The 19,662-nt window shown below is 37.6% G+C and overlaps 1 protein-coding gene across 4 annotated transcripts in view; it reads left to right on the forward strand.

The window, feature by feature from the left end:
- PRKCD (protein kinase C delta) overlaps window positions 1–19,662 on the forward strand; it is a 67,227-nt gene that overhangs the window by 13,080 nt on the left and 34,485 nt on the right. The window contains exon 2 of one of the 4 annotated variants that reach the window (XM_074879525.1): window positions 18,782–18,862. The exons of the other annotated variants lie outside the window; for them this stretch is intronic. The gene's annotated coding sequence lies outside the window, so the exon portion shown is untranslated. The remainder of the gene's footprint in view (window positions 1–18,781; window positions 18,863–19,662) is intronic. 4 annotated transcript variants of the gene reach the window in all.

Here is a 19,662-nt window from a genome sequence, read left to right on the forward strand (position 1 = left end):
ACACAAAATTAACACTCTTGTAATTTGTGTTCAGTTTGAGTTGTATAGGTGGGGGTGGAGGGGGTTAGTTAAAGAACCTTTGCACCATGTGTCCATTAGTTGCATCTCCCACAACGCAAACAGTACAATTGCTTTTTTCTTTGTGAATGTAGAGTGCCGTATGACATCAGATGTGTATTACATTAATAAATAATCTGTGGTAAAAATGTTTGTTCTTACAGCTGAGTAACAGTAACAACTAGAAGTAATAATGTCCCTAGCAGGCAACATATTAAGAGGGAGTAGGCTGGTTGCTTCTGTTCCTTTAATGTGGATCCTGGAGTCCAAGAGCTGGTTGACTCTAACTATGCATTTGATAAATGTTTTTCTAAGCTGGTTCCCACATCATTTATGTGTTGAAGTTATCTAAGTTCTGAATTGACCTTTTGGAGCACAACACTAGTGTTCAGGACAGGTTCTGAGTTTTCAGGTACTGCTAAATACTAAAAGAAATAAATAATGTAAGCTTTGACTTTGAAACAGTTTTGAAGATGTTTGGTTGTGTGTTCCAACGGTGCAGATCAAAACATCGCATTCTTTATAGGTCAGTAGAAAGGACTGAACCGGTAGCAGTGATGTGGCTGACATTACTTAAGGGATCTTGCAGCAGCGTAAGGGGTTTGCAGCTGCACCAATGAGAGATGTCAAGGGACCTGAGAGGGGATCGCAGGTGAACTTCATCCTATTACATCCAGTGCTAACAGTGCTAGAAGTAACCCAGCAGGGAAAGAAAAATGCTGCTTTACTTCCTAGCCCAACCAAAAGTCAGAAACCACTGTGCTTCCTTCTGCCTAGGGCCTTTTCCTATTGCAAAGACAACCAAGTTTATCTGTTGCTGTTAGACTTTGGCTTCCTACACATACTCAAATACAGTACAGCCCATCATATCAGGAAGGAATAGATAGTGACTTGAGTTACTTGGGCTCACCAGTCTTTGAACAATAGTTGAGTAAAGCCAGATTGAAAGCAGTTAAACCAAGTTTTTCTGTTGTTGTAGATGTGCTCACCATAGTTTAGCTCTCATAGTAGCACCATCATTGACAGAGAAAAATAAGTAAACTCTCACATTCATACTTCATGTTGCAAGCATGTGTTTCAAGAATGACATTTCCCTGACTTTAGCCACGCAACCCATTTGGTTTAAATGTTAATGAAGGCAATATTTTTTTTTCCTTCTGATACAAATGTTTTAAGCAGTACCATTGCACCTGTTAAGGAATGTGTCCTCCTGCCCTCCCACACTCTGGAAAAAAAAAAAACAAACAACCCTTTGTTGTTAAAGTCTGAAAATGGCAAAACATAATTCTGATATTGCTTTAAGCAAGAGAGAAATTAATTGGAGACCTTAAATTCTGTACTTTAAAACACATTTTCACATGACATATTCTGGTGACATCAGTCTTAATAGAGCATATTTTGCAGAATTGTTTCAAACTCATCTTTCACTTTTTCACTTTATATTCCTGTGTTCCACTTTCTTATCCTGTGCCTTTTATTTCTGTGCTTTGCTGAAAAGTCAGCTGCAGTTCAATCCTTTTGTCTTTAAAAGACATTTTATACAAAGAATGTCTGCAGTGAAACCTTTTAAATCGCAAAACTCTGAAAAGCTTTGGTTTTCTGTTGCTCAGCTCTCTCTCTTCCTTGACCTTTGGTTTCTATGATACGTAGGATATATAAGTAGCAAACGGTCAAAAACTGATTATAAGAAACTTTACTGGTTTACTTTGATTCTCTCTTATTCCTTCCAGAGACTGATGGTAATTTGCTTGTGCTCCTAGGAAACTCAATATTTCCACAGAGAGTCTGTTATTAAAAGAAATAACCAATTCCAATGGTAATACTAGCAGGAAGCAGTAAACTGCAATTTAATGAATTTCTGAGATCATTAAGTTATCTTTCTGTATCCTTAATTTGTTATATGGAAACTGCTGGTTTTACAGGTATCCCAATTCTGGAGAAAAACCAAATTGATGGTCTCTGAAAATGTGTACAACTTCAGTGTCTAGTTTTTATATAGAAATGGATAGTAAAACTTCAGGGGAACAAACGTGATGTGCTAAAACGTATTTTGCCCTAAACTTGAGTCTCTCGATCATCCCAAAGGAATGGGAGTGTTTGGATTTTTTTTCTCCACTTTTTTTCTTCTGAACAAAATCCATTGTGCTATTGTCAAGTCTCTGCAGTTTGCAATCAGATGTTTCCAGGATCTGTCACAAAAATTAGTTTGCTTGTCTGAATCTCTTCAAAGGAGCAACTTAACTTCAGCAATTAAAAGAAAAACCTTTTTTTTGTGTTAACCTTCTCAATGAGTGTTTGTTCAGTAGCTAATAAGATAGGAGGTAGTACAGTGAGCTGACATTCAGAAGTTGCTTATGATATAGCTGGAGGTTTTTCCCTTTCAGAATGCTTTGTAAAGTCAACAGAGCTGTGGATACACAGTGTAAAATTCAGAGCAACTGTACTGTGATCAAACAATTCTGCAAGTGTGTACAGTTCTTTACTTTGAGTCTGTCACAGTTTATGTTTGTTTTATTTAGTGCAATACTTTAAAAGAACTGATACATTAGTGTGAAGTGTAAGGGTATACAAATAGCCATGTATTTCTATAAAAGCCCTCCCTTGGAAATGTACTAGGGTATAGAAGTTTCGGTTCTTTCACAGTAGCTGTTTTGTCTTTCTTAGTTAGATTTTCCCGTGTTTGAAAGGGTCTTTGTTACAGTCTTTGGTTCTTCTTGCCGTTGATCTACAGGGCTGAGGTTTTCCTGTTCAGGGAAAAATTGGCTAGACTCACCATGCTTTTTCTAACAAAGCTCATAGAGCAGAGTGTCGTTGTGGAAAATGTAACAGATTGGGTTTTATTCAGCTGGTATATTTTGGACCTCTACCATGTTCTCATTTATCTCTCTCTCACAGAAACACTCTAAAATGACAACCATTTAATCTTTTTTAGATTATAAAGGCTTTGTTATGGCTCCGGAGTTTGATGGCTGATGCTTTACTATAGGCTTTGATCTACATTTTTTTTTACTTGTTTTTAGGGTTTTTTCCTCAGTGCCTGTGGAAACATTCAAAGTCCTGATTATTTTCAGGGGCTAATATAACTTTTTATGGAATCAAAGTGAAAAAGGTCTCTGTTAGATTACTGCAAGCATACACATGCTTTACTTCATCTTGCAAAGTTATATTTATTGCTAAATCCTAACTCTTCTCTATGAAGGCACAGCTTTAATAATTTTGCTTTCTGCCTCCAGGCTGGCTCTTTGTCTGTAAACAAGGACAAGATTCCTGGTGATGCTTTATATGAAACATAAGGGCTACTCTCTTGTCTGTCCTCCAGCTTGTTTTCTGTCATTCATATTCTAGTTGTTGTCCGAGTTCAGGATATTTAGGTGCAATAAAGTTATAGCAGTTGCAAGAAGCTTGTGCCTCCTTGACAAGAGCCACACATACTATTTCAAATAATTGTTCTTGACTTCAGTGTGAGTGCTCAAGAGAATGAGGATCATGCAGTTCAGTTTGATTGCTGCTTCATTTACAGTGTGTAAAGCTTGTTTCCTGCGTCTCTGCCCAGTTTATCTGGAAAAGCAGGAAAAGTTTTGAAGCTATGAGGCTCATTTAGATGGATTCTTCTGAGTTTTGCTCAGTTGTCAGATATTATTTCCTGGCAGGTGCGAGCACTGCATCTACTCCATGAAAGGCTCAGTCACTGTGACTTAGATTTGCCATAGCCTGGGTGTTAAAAGCTGTAGGCTATCTAAAAGAAAACTCATATGTCTGGGAAGATACTACTGAAGAAAAATCAGAAAAAGAGGTAAACAGTGAGTCTGCAAAACATTGCTTTTGTTGTTTATTATTTGAATTAAATAGAGTTAATAGAGTTTCATTCAATAGTTAATTTTTTTTTGTTAGGCTGTATTAGAAACAGGTAGGAATTGTAGATTGTTGCACTAGGCTTCCTGAGAAAGACAAACCTGGTGACTTGTTGGGTTAGCACATTACTCATCTACTACCTTGTGTATTCAAGGAAAAGTCCCAGATACTCTTCTGATGATGTGACTGTTTCTGTCTTGCCTAAGTGTAGTTAGATGTGGCTCATATCCAAGAGTTTTAGAAGACAGAATGAAATCCTTGCCAAGTATGAAAGACAGGTATGACAGGTGAGTACTGTTGGCAGACAATTTCATTTATTATGCAGCTATTTGAAGTGGCAAGCTTTCAGTTTTCCACTTATAAAGGAAGATAACTGCCTAACAAGGTCACTGTGGACAAGGAATACAGTGGGGTAGAAATTATGTCCTTCCATCTTTTGGTAGAACAGGTTCTTTTATTTCATGACATGCTGGAAGGACCAGCTGGGCTGAAATCAAGCCAGTTCCAGTCACTGTGTGTATATCATGTCTCCTATTGCCCGCCAGAAAAATAAGTTTATGAAATTTTGGAAAATGCCCAAATGAAGATTAATATTCACAGTACAACTGGGCCAGTCTGTAGTTATGTGGTAGCTTCCTTAAATGTATAAAGACTAGAGGAAGGTGGGGGTTTTTTTGTTGTTCTCATCCTTTAATTCTGTGGGAATTGTATCTTATTTTTTCTTGTATGTTTGCTTAAACTACTCTGAAGATAGTGTCAGTAATTTTCTCATACTTTGTATTGTGTTTGTGGTTAGAGTAACTCAAGTTTTTTTTCCGAGAATTTTCACGGTGTCATTGAGAGTTTTCGGTGTCATAGCCTCATTTTAAAGGAGAGAAATTGTTATAGGAAAAGTAGATGATTCTCATCTATTTAAGATGCTAATCTTGTACTTTGTTTTTAACTATACCTGTGTCTCCAGAGTACATTCCAGGTGATTTGTAGCCATGTACTAATAGAGTGCTGAAATTTTTTGGATGAAGCTTAAAAACTCCTCTGTTCCTTTGAGGCAGAAAACCTGCAAAGTCTGTGGAACTTCAATGTGGTGATTAAAATTAGGTATAGTTACAAGTAACTCAAAACACATCTACTAATCAGAGATGTTAAGCAACTTCACTGGAGTTTGCTAGCAGTCATCCTGTAATGCATGTCAGAGGCTATTACTGCTATTTTGAATGAATCATTTGGGTAACAGAGGTCGTAACTTAACTTGTAATTGTATATGTAAGTACACAGAACACGGGAACCACCTACACACTACTTCTTCACTACAAGATCTTTTTACTGTCCTCATTCAAAAATGTATTTTCAAAGGAAGAGGAGCAATCTGAAAGAAGTATGTGCTTACATAGGTTGAAACTGCATGTATTCAGATGGATCCTTGTTTTTGATGCCACACTGAAATATTGATATGATATTCAAATTGGGAGTACTGTGAACCTTTGAATTTAAGCTTTTCTCTTAAAAATCTAGTCCTATGGGTTGCATATAAAATGTGTTCAGCACAAAGACAGGGTCAACTAAGTTAAATTAAATCAGCTTCAAGCTCCGGAAGTATTAAGTCTTTGGGCCATTGCAAAAGTGATCTACTGGTTTGATTTTATTTATTTTTTAAAATTATTATTTCTATTTATCTCTTTAAATCTTGGTTTATTTTCCCCTACTTAGAAATGCTTCTAGAAGCCACAGGTTTGGGTTTTGGACCTTGGGAAAGAACCCAGACAACAAGGCTGGACAGGGAAGAGTCCCATGAATAGCCTTTTGCAGCCAGGGAGATGAGTGATGAAAGGTCAAGATAACCTTCTCCCCTCATTCCTTCAAACAAAGATGAAGAAGAAAACAAAAACAAAGCACCTCCTGTGTTTCTGCAGCTGCTGGGATTAGGATTTATGTAGGGCTTGAAGTCTGTAAAACATTGTCCTTGGTGAAGTTGGTAGCTGCCTAGAGCAGCAAACTGCTAGGGATATTAATACAGACATGGTTTGGTGCCTACTGTGCGTGTGTCAGGGCACAGTAAAGTTAGCCTGACTGGTACCAGGAATGTCGTACTGGTGGCATAACAGCCCAGCTCTTGGGGGCTCTCCCTGTCTCTGCAGCCCAGGACCAATCCTTTCCTTCGTCTCCCTTAGTGCAGCAGGAATGGCCCATCACTCCAGTCCATAAGCTTACAGGTGATACAATTTGGTTTTGCTGAACCTGCTGAGGAGCTGGGATTCTAGTCAGGGCTGTTGTATCCATCATATCCATTCCTGGCATGTGTTTTGCCATATGGCTCCTCCTAAAAAAACATGTACTTGCTTAAGAGCTCAACTGAAGTGGCTAGTCGTGGTCCCTGGAATGCATCCTGACAGGGATGCTGCCACCTCAAAGGAACATGAGAAACGAAGTTGGTGATATCTTATGGTCCAAACCCTTACATGTGAGCTATTTATTCCCTTAAATTGTGGAGTACTTGATTCCCAAGTTGTAGCACAACTATTTTTTTTTTTCCCAGACTACTTAATTCCTTGGTATTAAAACTAGAAAATATCAGGTAAAAATTTTCAGTATCATATCAGTCCACTCATGGTGTTGTTGCTCCTTGTTCATTACTATGGTTTTTTAATAAACTGTGTGTTCCCATGTACTCATAGCTTGCTTAAGCTTGCAGGAACATTTATGTCTGTAAGCTGTGCCGAAAGGAGTGGTTAAACCGCTCCAGAAGTGATAGGACCTAACTGAGGTGTGATGAGAGTAAAATAGTTTTAAAATATATTTAATTAGGGCTTGTCACTTGAAAAAGACAAGCAGGCTAAAATTCAGAACTCTGTATCTCTGTACTAGTTTGCTAGAGATGGAAAAAATCTTACATGTGCTGTCTGTATCCTAAAATCCAGGCCATCAAGGTCTGTCTCCTGGATTATCAAGACATAGGTGAAAGCTAGCAACAAAAGTAATAATTTTAAAGTTCCTCTCCATCTTTCTCTCCCAGCTGTTGCTTTTTTTTTTTTCCCTGCTAGATACAGTTGTCATGCAGTTTTCTAAATTGTCTTAATACTTTTGGCTTTTGAACATGTTCGAGTCATTTGTTACACATCTACATCTCTTTGCTCTGTGTGTTGGCGCTTACTGACTTCTCTCTGTGCACCACATGGTCCAAAACATTTATTTCATCTGCTAGATACCAATGAGGAAACAATTTTGAGTTCTTAAGGAGCTCTGGTTATCTCTTTAGGTGATCTTAAGTCATATTTGCATTGCATATACTGTTGGCCCTCAAAGTAATGCTTGAGCATCTCTCTCCTGTTAGATGTTTAAACATTGTTTATGGAGTGTTTGTAAACTTACAGGCAGAGTGTCTGGGAATGTTTGGTGTGTTCCCATAGAGCTGAACTGTATTTTAACAGCTGGTTAATACCACAAAGCCTCCAGTAGCTACTACTGCTCTCTAGTTGCAATTCTTCCACCAGTTAGATGACTTGTGATATTTGTTCTGCAGACATGGCAGTGATTGACAATTTGGATTTTAAAATATAGGCTCTTCCATGTAACTGTTGCTTGTGGGATTGGTTCAGCTGAAGTAATTTTGTTTTTGTCTCTAAATACAAGCCATAAATTCAGCTCTTTGTTCCAAGTTGAGCTGACAGTTGGTGTTAACAAATGCTATTTTTAATATTTCAGTTTGTGTTGCCTGTCTTCATAATTAAAGCACTTTGGCAAGTGTATATCTTGTTTTATTAGAGCAAACTAAGGAACAAAGAAGTTAAAGGTTTCTCAAGGTCATGATGTACTCAATATTCAAGGTCAAATTCAAAGTAAAACAGTGCAGTTCAACTTGGGACCTTGTCTACTTTTATGGATACTAACTCCCACTCCCTGTAGTAGCAGAAGTCACTAATCTAGTAATCTAATCTCTCCCCATTTTTGTTTATTTTTGGACATGAAAATGAGGTTTCAGTCATTGTTTGTAGTGAGTCCAATGGATGTTGAAACCTGGAAGAATGCTACTCTTACTAGTTTCCTATTTGAAAGATGCCTGCTCAAACTAAGGTGAGCTAGGCATTTGTATCAGGATGAAAGTGATGAACCTTAGCTATAGTGTTCCTCAAGGTAAAGGATTTGGATGAGTTGTTGTGAAACGTCTATCAAAATAATTCCTCTATTGTGTGTAAGTAAACGGATAAAAAGAATGAGCATGTTTTAAGCCTGATCTTGCCATTTGTCTGTTCTGAATTCAACGGTCTTCACATACCTTCTAGCCAGGTAGTTGAGTAGATAACTTTAGAAACTCTTCCTAAAATGTACTTTGATTAATACACCAGGAAGAGAATATCATAAAATAAATTTATCTTTGTATTTTAAGTTCTCTTTTTCCACTTCCCTGGGTATTTCCATACTCTTATCACTCCTTATATTTATCTGGTTTTACTTAGTATTATTTATTGTGAAGTTAGTGGTAGGGGAAGCTTGGGGTTTTGCAGGGTAGCACTTTTGTAGGATAAATAGGTTTTACTTAATACTGTGTAAGATATAAACCAGTCAGTTAAGGTGTTATTAACATCTACATCAAGCCTGGCCAGTCTTTGCATCCAGAACTAACGTGCAGTTATGTTCATCTGCCTTTGCTCTTCAACAGATTGTCCTTTTTGTTGGTTCCAACATCCAGCCACCCACCAAGACTGTATATAACTCCTTACCATTGCTCTAGGCTTCACAGGACATTGTTCATGATCTTTCTTAGGAAACATTTGTAGCCGCAGTAGTTCTCAGCATTACTACAAAGTGCTTTTCATGGATTTGCATTTAAAATCTATGAAAGAAATTGAAGTGGACCTAGTATGTGCATTTGATATGATACCATATTAAAAATAATATTGTAGTAATTTTTGCTGTATTTTGCTGGCTTCTCTAGAGTTTTAAATAAACCTTACAGTATGGAATATACTGAGATCTAAATAGCTTAAATAGCTCTTGACTTGGTAGGAAGATTTTTTTTTTACTTTTCTCATAATCATAAAATCTCTTCTAGTTTTCAGGTCATTTGGAACAAACCTGTTGCAGGGCTCTTGAAAGGAACAGCTTTTGAAAAAAGCATGTCTATTATTCTTGCTTATAATTTTATAAATACGTATCTCAAAGGTGAGTAGACAGTCTACAAACTGTTTGAGATGCCCCTTGGAAATCAAGTTTGCTGATTTTGTTTCAGATCTGAAAAAGGGTTTTGAAAAACGACTTTGGAACTTTTAATAAGTATTTGTAATGGCAGGTTACCTGTCCTGGCAATTCTGAGTTATATACTTACTCAGCACTCTTGGTCCTTGGTTTATGAGTAAGTGAGGAAGTTGGGAGTTTCCGCAAGAATGACTCATATCAAGGAGGAATCCTAATAACTCTTCTCTCCTGTCTGATCATGGAAGCAAATTAATTAACCTGTGTGCGAAATGCGTATTCCCAAAACTACAGAAATGCTGTTGATTCCCATTGCTGTAGGAGAAGGGATGAAAAATTCTGAATGTAAGTTCAGTAACGCATTGCCTCAAAAGCAGGTAGAATTGGAATGTGTAACTGGCCATCCTGACAGCTTGCTTAAAGTATATTATTGACTCTTCCTGTTGATTGTTTTTGAAAGAAATAGTAAAACTGACATTTAAGGCTTTAGAGTATAATCCTTAGATATGGTGACATCTTGTTACTACTAGACAAGCCCTTCCCTATTAATTTTCTAGTAGGTAGATGGCTGTAGTAAACAGGAATGGAGGCATGGAGGTCAGCAATAAATCACAAGCCTGAACCTTGTTATTTTGACTCTATCATGCCTTTATCATAAATGTAATACTGTGTTCCACTGAGCTGTGAGTCTGCACAAGTATCTGGAATAACCTTTTCTTTGTGTAGCTGTTGTAACTTCACTAGATGATGCTGGAAGAACTTTAACTGTATCTTTTAAACTTGCTGCTGCAAATTGCGTAGAGAATCTCACCGTTTTCTGTTTGGAGAGCAGGAATTAATGTTTCCATTGTATAACATACTGAAGGTTTATTTTGAATTAAGCAAGAGCCCAAAAATATTTACTGACAAGAAAAAACAATCTGAACAGTGTTTTCTTTTCTGTAGGCAGAGTTTATTGTACTTGCTTGTCCTAAATTTCAAGATGGTATTGGAAGTAATAAACAGTGTGGAAACAACTCTACCCTTGTACTGGTCAAGTCTCCTAGATTGCTTTTGTATTCTGCAGCAGTACAGATTAATGCTTAAAATGCTTCTACTTCAATTTTTTGTTCAAAGATTCAGAGTAAAACTCTGGAACTGCTCAGACCTACTTTCAAGGTGGGTGAAGAATCTTTTTCCTGGGCCGTACCTACACTATGCATTGTTGCTCTAGAACAGTACTAAATACTTGGGGTATTTGTTACTTGTTGTATCTGAGTGTTTCAGAGGTAAGAGTCTTGGGAAATTTTAACAAAGTCTGGAATAACTAGGGATTTCAGCTCTTGTAACTCCTAACACCCCAATTTATACAGGTCTACTAATGTTTATCTACATTGCACTGAGCCTTTTAGTTAACGTTAAGCATTTTGAGAAAGATCAACAGTTTGTTGTGTGATTAATACAGTGCATTAATGTGGGTTGATAAGAATATGATTAGCACCATTTTTTTAAAGGAACTATCTTCAATTTCTCTTAATTTGCTTATGCTAGTTAGGTGTCTTGTATCAGTCTATCTTCCATTGTAAATGAATGCTATTGCAAGAAAAATGTGTTAAGATTATTTGCAGTGACAGGAAAGAATCTACATTCGCCATTTTTTTTCTATTTCTTCCTTGAGGAGCACTTGTTTTACTTTCTAAGTACCCTTTTGACCTGTAAAGAATGGTAGGGCAGATGAAGGCTTTGTTCTAGAGGTTTCTGCATAGTTTTTATGGATAATGTCTGAAGTCAGCAACACAGGGTTTATTCTCCATTTTCCTTTTTCACCGTTCCTCTGGAAAAGGAAATGAAAGCAGCTTGAACAGTCCATATCGTTTGCTTGAGATGTGTAAGTTTTTACTACATGCAATTTTTTAAACCTGACTATAACCCATAATCCTAACAAAATAAGGGAAATATTTCTGTAAAACCACTGAGCAAATACTGCATGACATACAGTGTTTCCATCAGTAATACTGGAAACCTTTTCCTCAGTTTCACTTACATGAGTAGATACGGAAGTTCAGTTTTGCCTTTGTCCAGGGAGCTGTTATAAGTATTTGTATGTTTGATAGTCAAGATTATATCAAATTTTTAATATAGTGAATGAATATATGTTAAATATCATGATTGCTTTATGAAAATACTTTTGTTGTAACTTTTTAAAAAACTGAAAAAGCCCTAGACCTTCAGTGGAACAAACTGTTAGTGTGGGGAGATAATTACTAAAATCATTCCTCTTTCTCAGGATGTCTGATTTTTGTGCCATGTAATATATATTTGCGTATCTTACCACTAACCAGGGTTTCTCAGTATACATCTTAGATGAGCAGGGGGCACTGACAGCTGCAGGAGAATCGTGAGGTTCTTTTCTCCCTTCACATTCCTCAGATGAATTTTAAATGCTGTTTTATATAATTCTGACATTTTCTGTCAGAAATAGGTTTCATAGCTTTATTTTTAGAGGTGGTTTTACTTTTAGAACTGTTAAGAAAACCCTAATGTTCTGATTGGAAAACTGCATCTTGGACAAGGAGATACATTACAGGAGCGTAAAAATTATATTTACAAAAGTACTTTTAATTAAGGCTTTTCACAATGCAAGCAAATACATTTTTCAATATAGCTGTGTTTCAGGTCTGAGTAAATATTTACTTTTTTTAATAGTCCCACAGAGGCAGAATGGGGTTTTCTGTTAAAGGCTGGAGATGTAGCTGTCTGCAGCTCTTTCCCACAGAGTTGAAATTCATTGGGCCAAAGTTGATTTAACTTTTGTTTACTCAGTACAGGGGACTCTCAAATTATCCATGATGCGGCCTAACTTTTCATAAGAAGTGGGTTACAGGCATCTGCTTACCTCTTTCTAGTTGTGTGAATTGCCTCTCAGTCCTGGTCACATAACATGTCTCTGGGTTTGGCAGTAATTGCTAACATGGAAAGAGCAGTATTAGAACAGGATTTATGTACTTGAAGTGCTGTAGTGGAAGCAAATATCCAGACCTGTGGGGAAAAGCCAGCATCCTGTGGCCTGCAGAGTGCTGAGTGCCGTAAACTGTAAGGCAGAAAGGAGTCTTTTGGGCTAGCTGTGCTGGGGATGTGGCTTGCTGTAAATAACAGGAGAGCTCCTTGCCAGAACCCACTACTCACTTGTTTGAGCCGTGTTGGTGTGTGACACTGAGGATATGGCCGCTGCTGCGTGGAAGTGAAAGGTATTTCAGATATACAAAACACTAAGGTAATTAAGTAAGCTGTGATTAAGTAAGCTGTATAGTAAACAGTATGAAAGGGCTGCTTGGCATTCAAGGAGGAAAAGAATCAAGGCAGTGTGGATAGAGCTAATACACACAGGAAAGATTTGGAGGCAGGACTGGGCAGACCCTTAAGGGTAGATCTACTCAAACAAATTACACCATGTGGAAAGAGAATTTCCCCCTTGGCTGCCTGGGGACATGCAGTATTTCCATGCTCAGAGTTAGAAAAAGGGATCTTAATTCTCTAATTGCAGGGGGGAACATTTGCATTTGGAACTACTGGGAGCGTTTTGGTTCCTGTGTGCTTCACTCCTGCGCTTGCAGTCCATTACCTGCCCGTTCCTTTTAAAAGTACGACGGCACTGTAAAGATCGGGAAGAGCGCTGTACACAGGGTATATGCTATTGCCTTAGGAGTGTTGTGGTTTACAGCTGTTTGGTTTTCCTCTTGAGTTTTTCTGTGCCGGTGGCAGCCATACACCATCCTTTTTAATGTAATCATCTAACAGAAATGACATGTCTTAACGGTATGCTTCCCAACCATGACATGATACAGGAGGTACTGTTCGGTGATAGCAGTTTGTGATTTTTCCATTAAAAAATTGCTATAAAAATTATCATAAAGAAGCACTTTTATGGCAAAAGAAACATGTACAGCAAAAATTCAGAAATAATTGAAAGGTGCAGGGAAAGTAACCAAGACATTAACTCATTTATCCATTTAGTGATGGAGGAAATGATACGCCATAATGAGCCAGGAAAGCTTGTCTGTAGGAAAATCATTGAATACTCCATTGCTTCTGTGGCCTAACTGGGACATGAGAGTACAACTGTAATCAAAGAGTTTGTGTTCAGTTAGTTTTTTGACTAATCTATAGGTACCCTTGCAAGTCAGCTGCGTATGTCTTTTCTTCCTGAAAGCGCTTTTTTAGGTAAGTAATGAAGTTTGTGTCTTGTTTATCAGTATGTTCATTAGTGCAATGACCCAATAAAGTAATAAAACGGATGCTGACTTGCAGTGTTGTTAAGTGAAGTTCTTGGGTATATGTTTTATATTTCTGTATATGTGTAGTGTTTTGCATATACAAACCAAACATCTCATTTTTAAATGATTCTCCAGTTTTTAGTAGGATGAGCACTGGAATGGAAGCTGGAAAAAGTCATGACAGATAATACACACCTAATAATTGGATCTGCACTCATCCTCCAGAAAATTGAGTCTTTCAAGTAGTGGGAATAACATTTCTGGAAGAGGTGGCCAGAGGGTGTTCTTGACAGCACCCAGTTCACAGGACTTCTCACTCTCTCACAACCCAAAGTAGTTGAGCATGTCCTGCCATGGTTATCTCTACAAACAAGATTCTGGCTCATCTAAAGCCCCAGGGATTTTTGTTTGGATTTTTCTTTCTTGCTTACTGTGTTGTGTCCCAGTCATGTCAATGCTTAAAGGTTTTGTTCCCCAATAAGGGTACTAAAATAATGTTTTTATTGATTTAGTGGAAAATCACTTAATGTGGCTATTAGCAGACATGTATCATAGTGTTTAGATAAAGATGGCATCCATGTCATCACAGAGTGTGGAGTTTATATGTTTAAACAGCAAAGTCCAGGAAAAGGTAAAAAAATAAAGGTTTGCTGTAAACTACTTATGTGGAGGATTAAAAATGAAGGAATTCAAGATGGTATTAAATAGTACATCTCATCCGGAGTTTACATATCAACTTGTACTGTAAGCTCTGTGCTACCTTTAAATAACCCAAATCTCTCTTAAAATACCTTTATGCTTTAATTCAACTTGCTGTTAATGAGCTGTGTCTGTTTCTTTTATATTTTTGGCAATGCCAGGTCTACTGTAGAGCTTTAAATTTTCATTTCCTCTATAAAGTGATTCAGAGGGGAGGGGACAGTTAAAATTATTTGTGGTTCCATTTTCTTATCTGTTTTGGGAAATCTAAGCTTGAACTTTGAAATTACAGCAGGAGCAAATGCTTTTAATTAAAAATAAATTTCAGTTACATTTGCTTCCTTCCAGTTTCTCCTTATCGATCCCTGTAGCCAGTCATTATTTAGCATCATCCTCTACACCCCTCAGTGTTACACAGTTGTACTTATTTCATCTCTTCATTGCAAAAGTGAGAGGTGCTTTCACAGGTAGTGATGCATGTATCTATGTATGGTTTCACGGTTCATTTTCAGTTATTAATCCAGAGAAACAATCTTGATTAAGTTGACTTTTATTGGTTATTTATATTTCTTTTGTGTTTTTGGCCTTCACGTTCTAGGTATTACAAAAAAAACCCCAAAAAACCCCCACAGGATAAAAGGATGATTCCTACATACCCTGAACAGCCTTTGAGTACCAGGAAATAGCAAGGAGGAGCATCATGCTCAGCAAGGCAGATATGGCCCATCTTGCTGTCTAATGTCTGATTGAAGTGACTAAGTGTGTTTGTGGCCCTCGGGGGGAAAAAAAAAAAAAATCAGGTCTTCTCAAAAAAACCAAATGAAACACCACCAGTAATGCCAGATGCAATAAGGAGGGAGGACTATTCCTACAACTCAATACTCAGTTAATGAGCAAAAGTTTTGGTCCACAGTTCTTGTGTCCTTTTACTTTAAAAGCCTTGATCAAAATCGTGCATCCATGAACTGAATTTTATTTTCTCTGAGGAGGTTATCTGAGCAGCAGATTTCCAGCACATATGAATGATGATACAGTTCTCTCTGCTAATGAATATTCTAGCTTTCCAGATACTTGGAGGATTAGGTCATAGTGCTGGCGGTAGTATAAATTTCTGGCTTGGAGGCTTGTGCTCTGTGAGAGGCACTTAGACTGTATAATCTGCTGATGTTTTCAAAAGTGCAAAGTAAAATTGTTCTCTAATTGGAATGTTTTAGAAGGCATTTTTTGTATTTCTCTTGAATGCCCAGTTTCCATTTTTTGCTTCTTCATTGTTCATATAGAGATATTAATGCAGTAGATTTGAAATAAGACAAATTTTCAATTTTGCTTTTCTCTTAACAGTAATTGATTGACATACTGTCTTTACAGTATTTGGCTGTTTCAGCATTAAAGGGAAAGAGCTTTTCCTCTTTCCTCTTAAGTGTTTTGAAGAGAAAGGTAATGTATATTGGGTTGTAAAAGTTTAGCTGAAGTGTTGTCATGTTGTTTTCTGTTTGATTTGAAAATGTTGTTGGCATTTTGTGTTATTCTCTCTGCGAAATAGATCTTAATTTCCAGGAAACTTATAATCGTGCAGAAAATAAGAAGTTTTGTGTGTGTAATTACATATCAGAAAATCTCAAATGTTATACTGAATCCTATAGAAATATGTACCATGAGTGAGGGTGGTGCTGAAGGATGGGCTTGATGTGTAACTCCTCCATTGAAGGATGCTAATGGAGCATGCCTCAATGTGGATCCCTGCCCACTTGATTATAGTGACACCTAAACAGATACTGTACAAAATATTGGATTTTCTGTGACTATTTTCCTTTGGTTTGGTACTTCTGAAAGCTGTGTGAGTAGCTCAGTTTTCCTAGTGTACTGGTTGTTAGAAAAATATCTATTGAACCCTCTTGCGGAGTGGCATGCTTCTTTTGGAGAACTCGTATTCACATGATAAACTTGATGTACAGTTTTGCAATTTAGTCGTGCTGACTAAATACTGGCAAATTCCTTGAACATGAGGAAGTGGGAGCCTAGAGCTAGTCAGGGGCTCAGACTTGCAGAAGGTGTCCAGTGCTCTGTTTAGTGACACAGAGCCAGAACTGGTGTATGCCTTGGCTCCAGGGTGTATTACTGTAGGGAAGAGGAGAGCTTCATCCCTTTTACCTAGTCGTTTTTTTTTCCTTGTCACACAGAGGGGATTGTGTTACTTAATTGCAGGAAAAACAAACCCACTACTTACTCTACATGTCACCAAAAAAAAAAAAAAGCTTCCTAATTAGTCTTAAATCATGCATGCATAGAGAAAAAACGTTGTTCGCTTTCTTTCTAATATGTTGGACATGCTCCCATTTCATAATGTGATTTGATATTAATGAATTGTTCACTCACCTAGAACTTCATAAGGATCTGGCTAGCCAGCCCCATTGTACTAATCCTTCCATGTTGTTGCAGTTGCTGCTTATCAAATGATATCAGCTTGCACTATCAGAAATAACGAACAAAGGCTTTGGGCTTCAGGCAGTGTTTCTTCTCTTGCATGTTTTTAATGTCTGATGTTTGGGTTTGAAGTTAATGAAGAGGATTCATTTGCACTTTTGTTTCAAACTTGATTGTGGTAATGATGAAAAACAGCGTGCCTACAGTGCTTTCATCTACTGTTTAGTCCTGTACGTTCAAAGAGGAACGAGAACTCATGAGTGGGTTGGGTTTTTTTTAAAAAAAGAGTATTTAAATGGCTATTTCTTATGCACTTCTAAAGAAAAAGCAGCTGACAGTACTTCCCCCTCTCCTCCTGCCCCCCTCCCCCCCCAAGCAGTAGTTGTGGAATATTGAAAAAGCCAACTTTGTTGCTCCAAATGTTCTTTTTCCCTTTCCAAAAAAGGGCATTCAGTGTAAAATGCTTTTTTTTTTATCTTGCAGCATATGCTGTGTAACAGCCTGTCCTGCTGTCTAATTCAGAGTCCAAACCTTCCTGAATTTACTGATCTTTTAGTGTAAAACCCAGATTTGTCTTCCTTGGCGCACTTGAAACCACTTTAGAATAGTCAACTGTTGTTACTGAGCTAATCATATGTTATCATATGTTCAAATAAATTGGGCTGCATGTCTTCCAAAAAACCCATAAAATCAGGTCTGCTTTAGCTCTTGCTTGCCTGCTATCTGCATTCCCCTTAAGCTTCTCAGGAGTTTGCCCTGCCAAGATTGAAAGAGTTGGCCCGTTCAGAAAAACACTTCTCATCATAATGATAGGGAAAGCATCAGTAATATTTTGGCCTTGAGTGTGTTGGGGAAATATCAACAATTTATATGGCAGCCATAAATTCAGGCAGTTTTGGGACTGCTGAGCATGCAGAAAAGGTGTGGAAACTCAGAGTTATCTGTGCTTCCGACCGAGTGGGATGAAACCAAGGAACATCTCTTGCTACATGGCTTATCTGAATGGATGTTCTCCAGACTATTGCAACACAAATAGTGACAGATTTTATTACATCATTGTTTCTGCTTCTGGCTTTGTCCTAACCCAACAAAAGCAGAAGTATCTGAAAGAAAATACTGGGGGGGTGGAGGGGTGGGGGGTGTGAAGAAGGAAATGGTAGCTACATTTTTTCCAAGCTAGGAAATGGCAGCTACATTTTTTCCACTCTACATGTACGATTTTAAAAAAAACCCAAAGCAAACCCCAAAACTTACAGCATTTACACTAGAATTTAGTGTATAGAATTATCATTTTGAAATTGTGAACCACAAAAAAAAAATTCATTTGGCAATAACTTTAACAGCAAGTAAATTGTGTTGTGGTGTTAAATTTCCTGTCATCTTTTCTCACTTTTCATAGTCCTGTTGTGTAATTATCTAAAAACATTTTATGAAGATACACTGTTTTAGAAACATTACTGCAGAAATTGTAAGTGATTGGGCTGTTAGTCTGTTTTAAAGATGCTCTTTTGCATGCTTGACTTCTTGAAGATAACTGCATTTTGTTAAATTTTACCTAATGGATATATTTTGCTTTTGTAACTGTATAGTCCTGCAGTTCTAATTTAAGGGTTATTTTTATTTTGTTTGTAAAATCTCAGTATCTCCAGATAGTTGCTGAGAAGCTTCATGTTTCTAATTACCATTCTTGAATTTCATAGACAGATTAATCAAATTAATAACTGGAGTAAATGAAACTATTCATAGGAGATAGTCACACCTTTATGGCTAAACCTAAATAAAAGCAAGAGTGATGCGGGGCAGGGGCATACCTTTGGAGAAATCTCCTTTTCCTGCAGGGACCTACATGCAATGTGTGGGTTTAGCCCTGTATTTTGGAAAATGCTTTTCAAACCCTCTGTGGACTTTAAGCTTTCAAAGCAGCACCTGCAGATAATGTTTTTTGCCATCTCTGGCAGCTGTGAGCATTCAGCATCATGATGTGTAATGATTGTGTTGGTTATAAGTATGCTTTTCAGGCTTTAGCTGGATGCTACTGCTTAGGGAAGTCCAGCTGATAAAGAATCCTGCAGTGTATCTTCTTGACAAAGTTGATAACAGCAAATATAGTAAGCCTTTTTTAAACTGACTTAACTTTTAGACAGACTTCTTCCCACAGAGCATCAAATAGAGGCCAGGGCTTGCAAGAGAACCTGCTAAAAAGTCTCAGTAGACTAACTGTAGGTGTGCAGTGTAGACAGTGGTTAGCATCATTACTTTGGTTCAGTGAAATGTCCTACAGCATAGGTATCATTTCTTCTCTCTTGCAGATGGGATTATTTTGATTGTCAGCTGAAAGAATACCTGTGAAGGGGGTTCTTCAAGAACCATAGCCAACCTGTCTGCTTCCTGTGAGTTTTTCTGTAATGTAAGCATAAAGCAGCATACATGGGAACAGTAAAAACACAATGTGCACGTTAACGGTGTTCACAGGTGAAGGATGCTAATCACACTTCTAGCATCTCTACTTGCAGACTTTATTGTATTATTGCCATGAAAGTAGCATAATCACCTTTGTAGACCATATACAAAGAGGAAGGAGGTCTTTGTTCATGTTTTTGAAAGTGCTGTGGAGGCAATAAGTTGGGCAATAGTTTGTTGCTGTTTCTTGAACACCTTGTCCGTTGCCAGAATGGAGGACAGGAAACCCTTGTTTAAAAAAAAAAAAAAAAAAATATACCTGCAAGTTGGAAATAATCTATATTTTTGCATTGTAAAAAAGAAAAAAGTTACCGCTGCATCTTTTCAGGGAAGAACACCAATCAGTTGCTGTGTATGGTGCTAGCTACTAGTGTTGGTGTTCCCCAAGGCATTTGTGTGGCCTTGGAAGCAGCCTCAGCAAGGAGCTAAGCAGAAAGCAGTCATTTCATGCCATCCAGAGCACTTCTGTGAGACAGCACGGAAAAGCCATGACCTGCATGTGCAGCTTTACATCCATTTGCAAAATGTTTTACAGACTGCTACAAGGAAATCAGAGGCTCATATCAGCAGGGGAGTTTTCTCATTTGTATTTCTCTTGGATATATAGTCCCATATCAGTGATGGAACAGTTTGTGCTCTGTTTAGGCCCATTAGTTTTTTCATGTCTTCAATTCTCTGTTGTTGGCCAGTGTCAGCATTTCATCCAGATGATCCAGGGCTTTGATGTTAC

This window comes from Strix uralensis, chromosome 10, assembly GCF_047716275.1.
Source record: "Strix uralensis isolate ZFMK-TIS-50842 chromosome 10, bStrUra1, whole genome shotgun sequence".
Classification (NCBI taxonomy): domain Eukaryota; kingdom Metazoa; phylum Chordata; class Aves; order Strigiformes; family Strigidae; genus Strix; species Strix uralensis.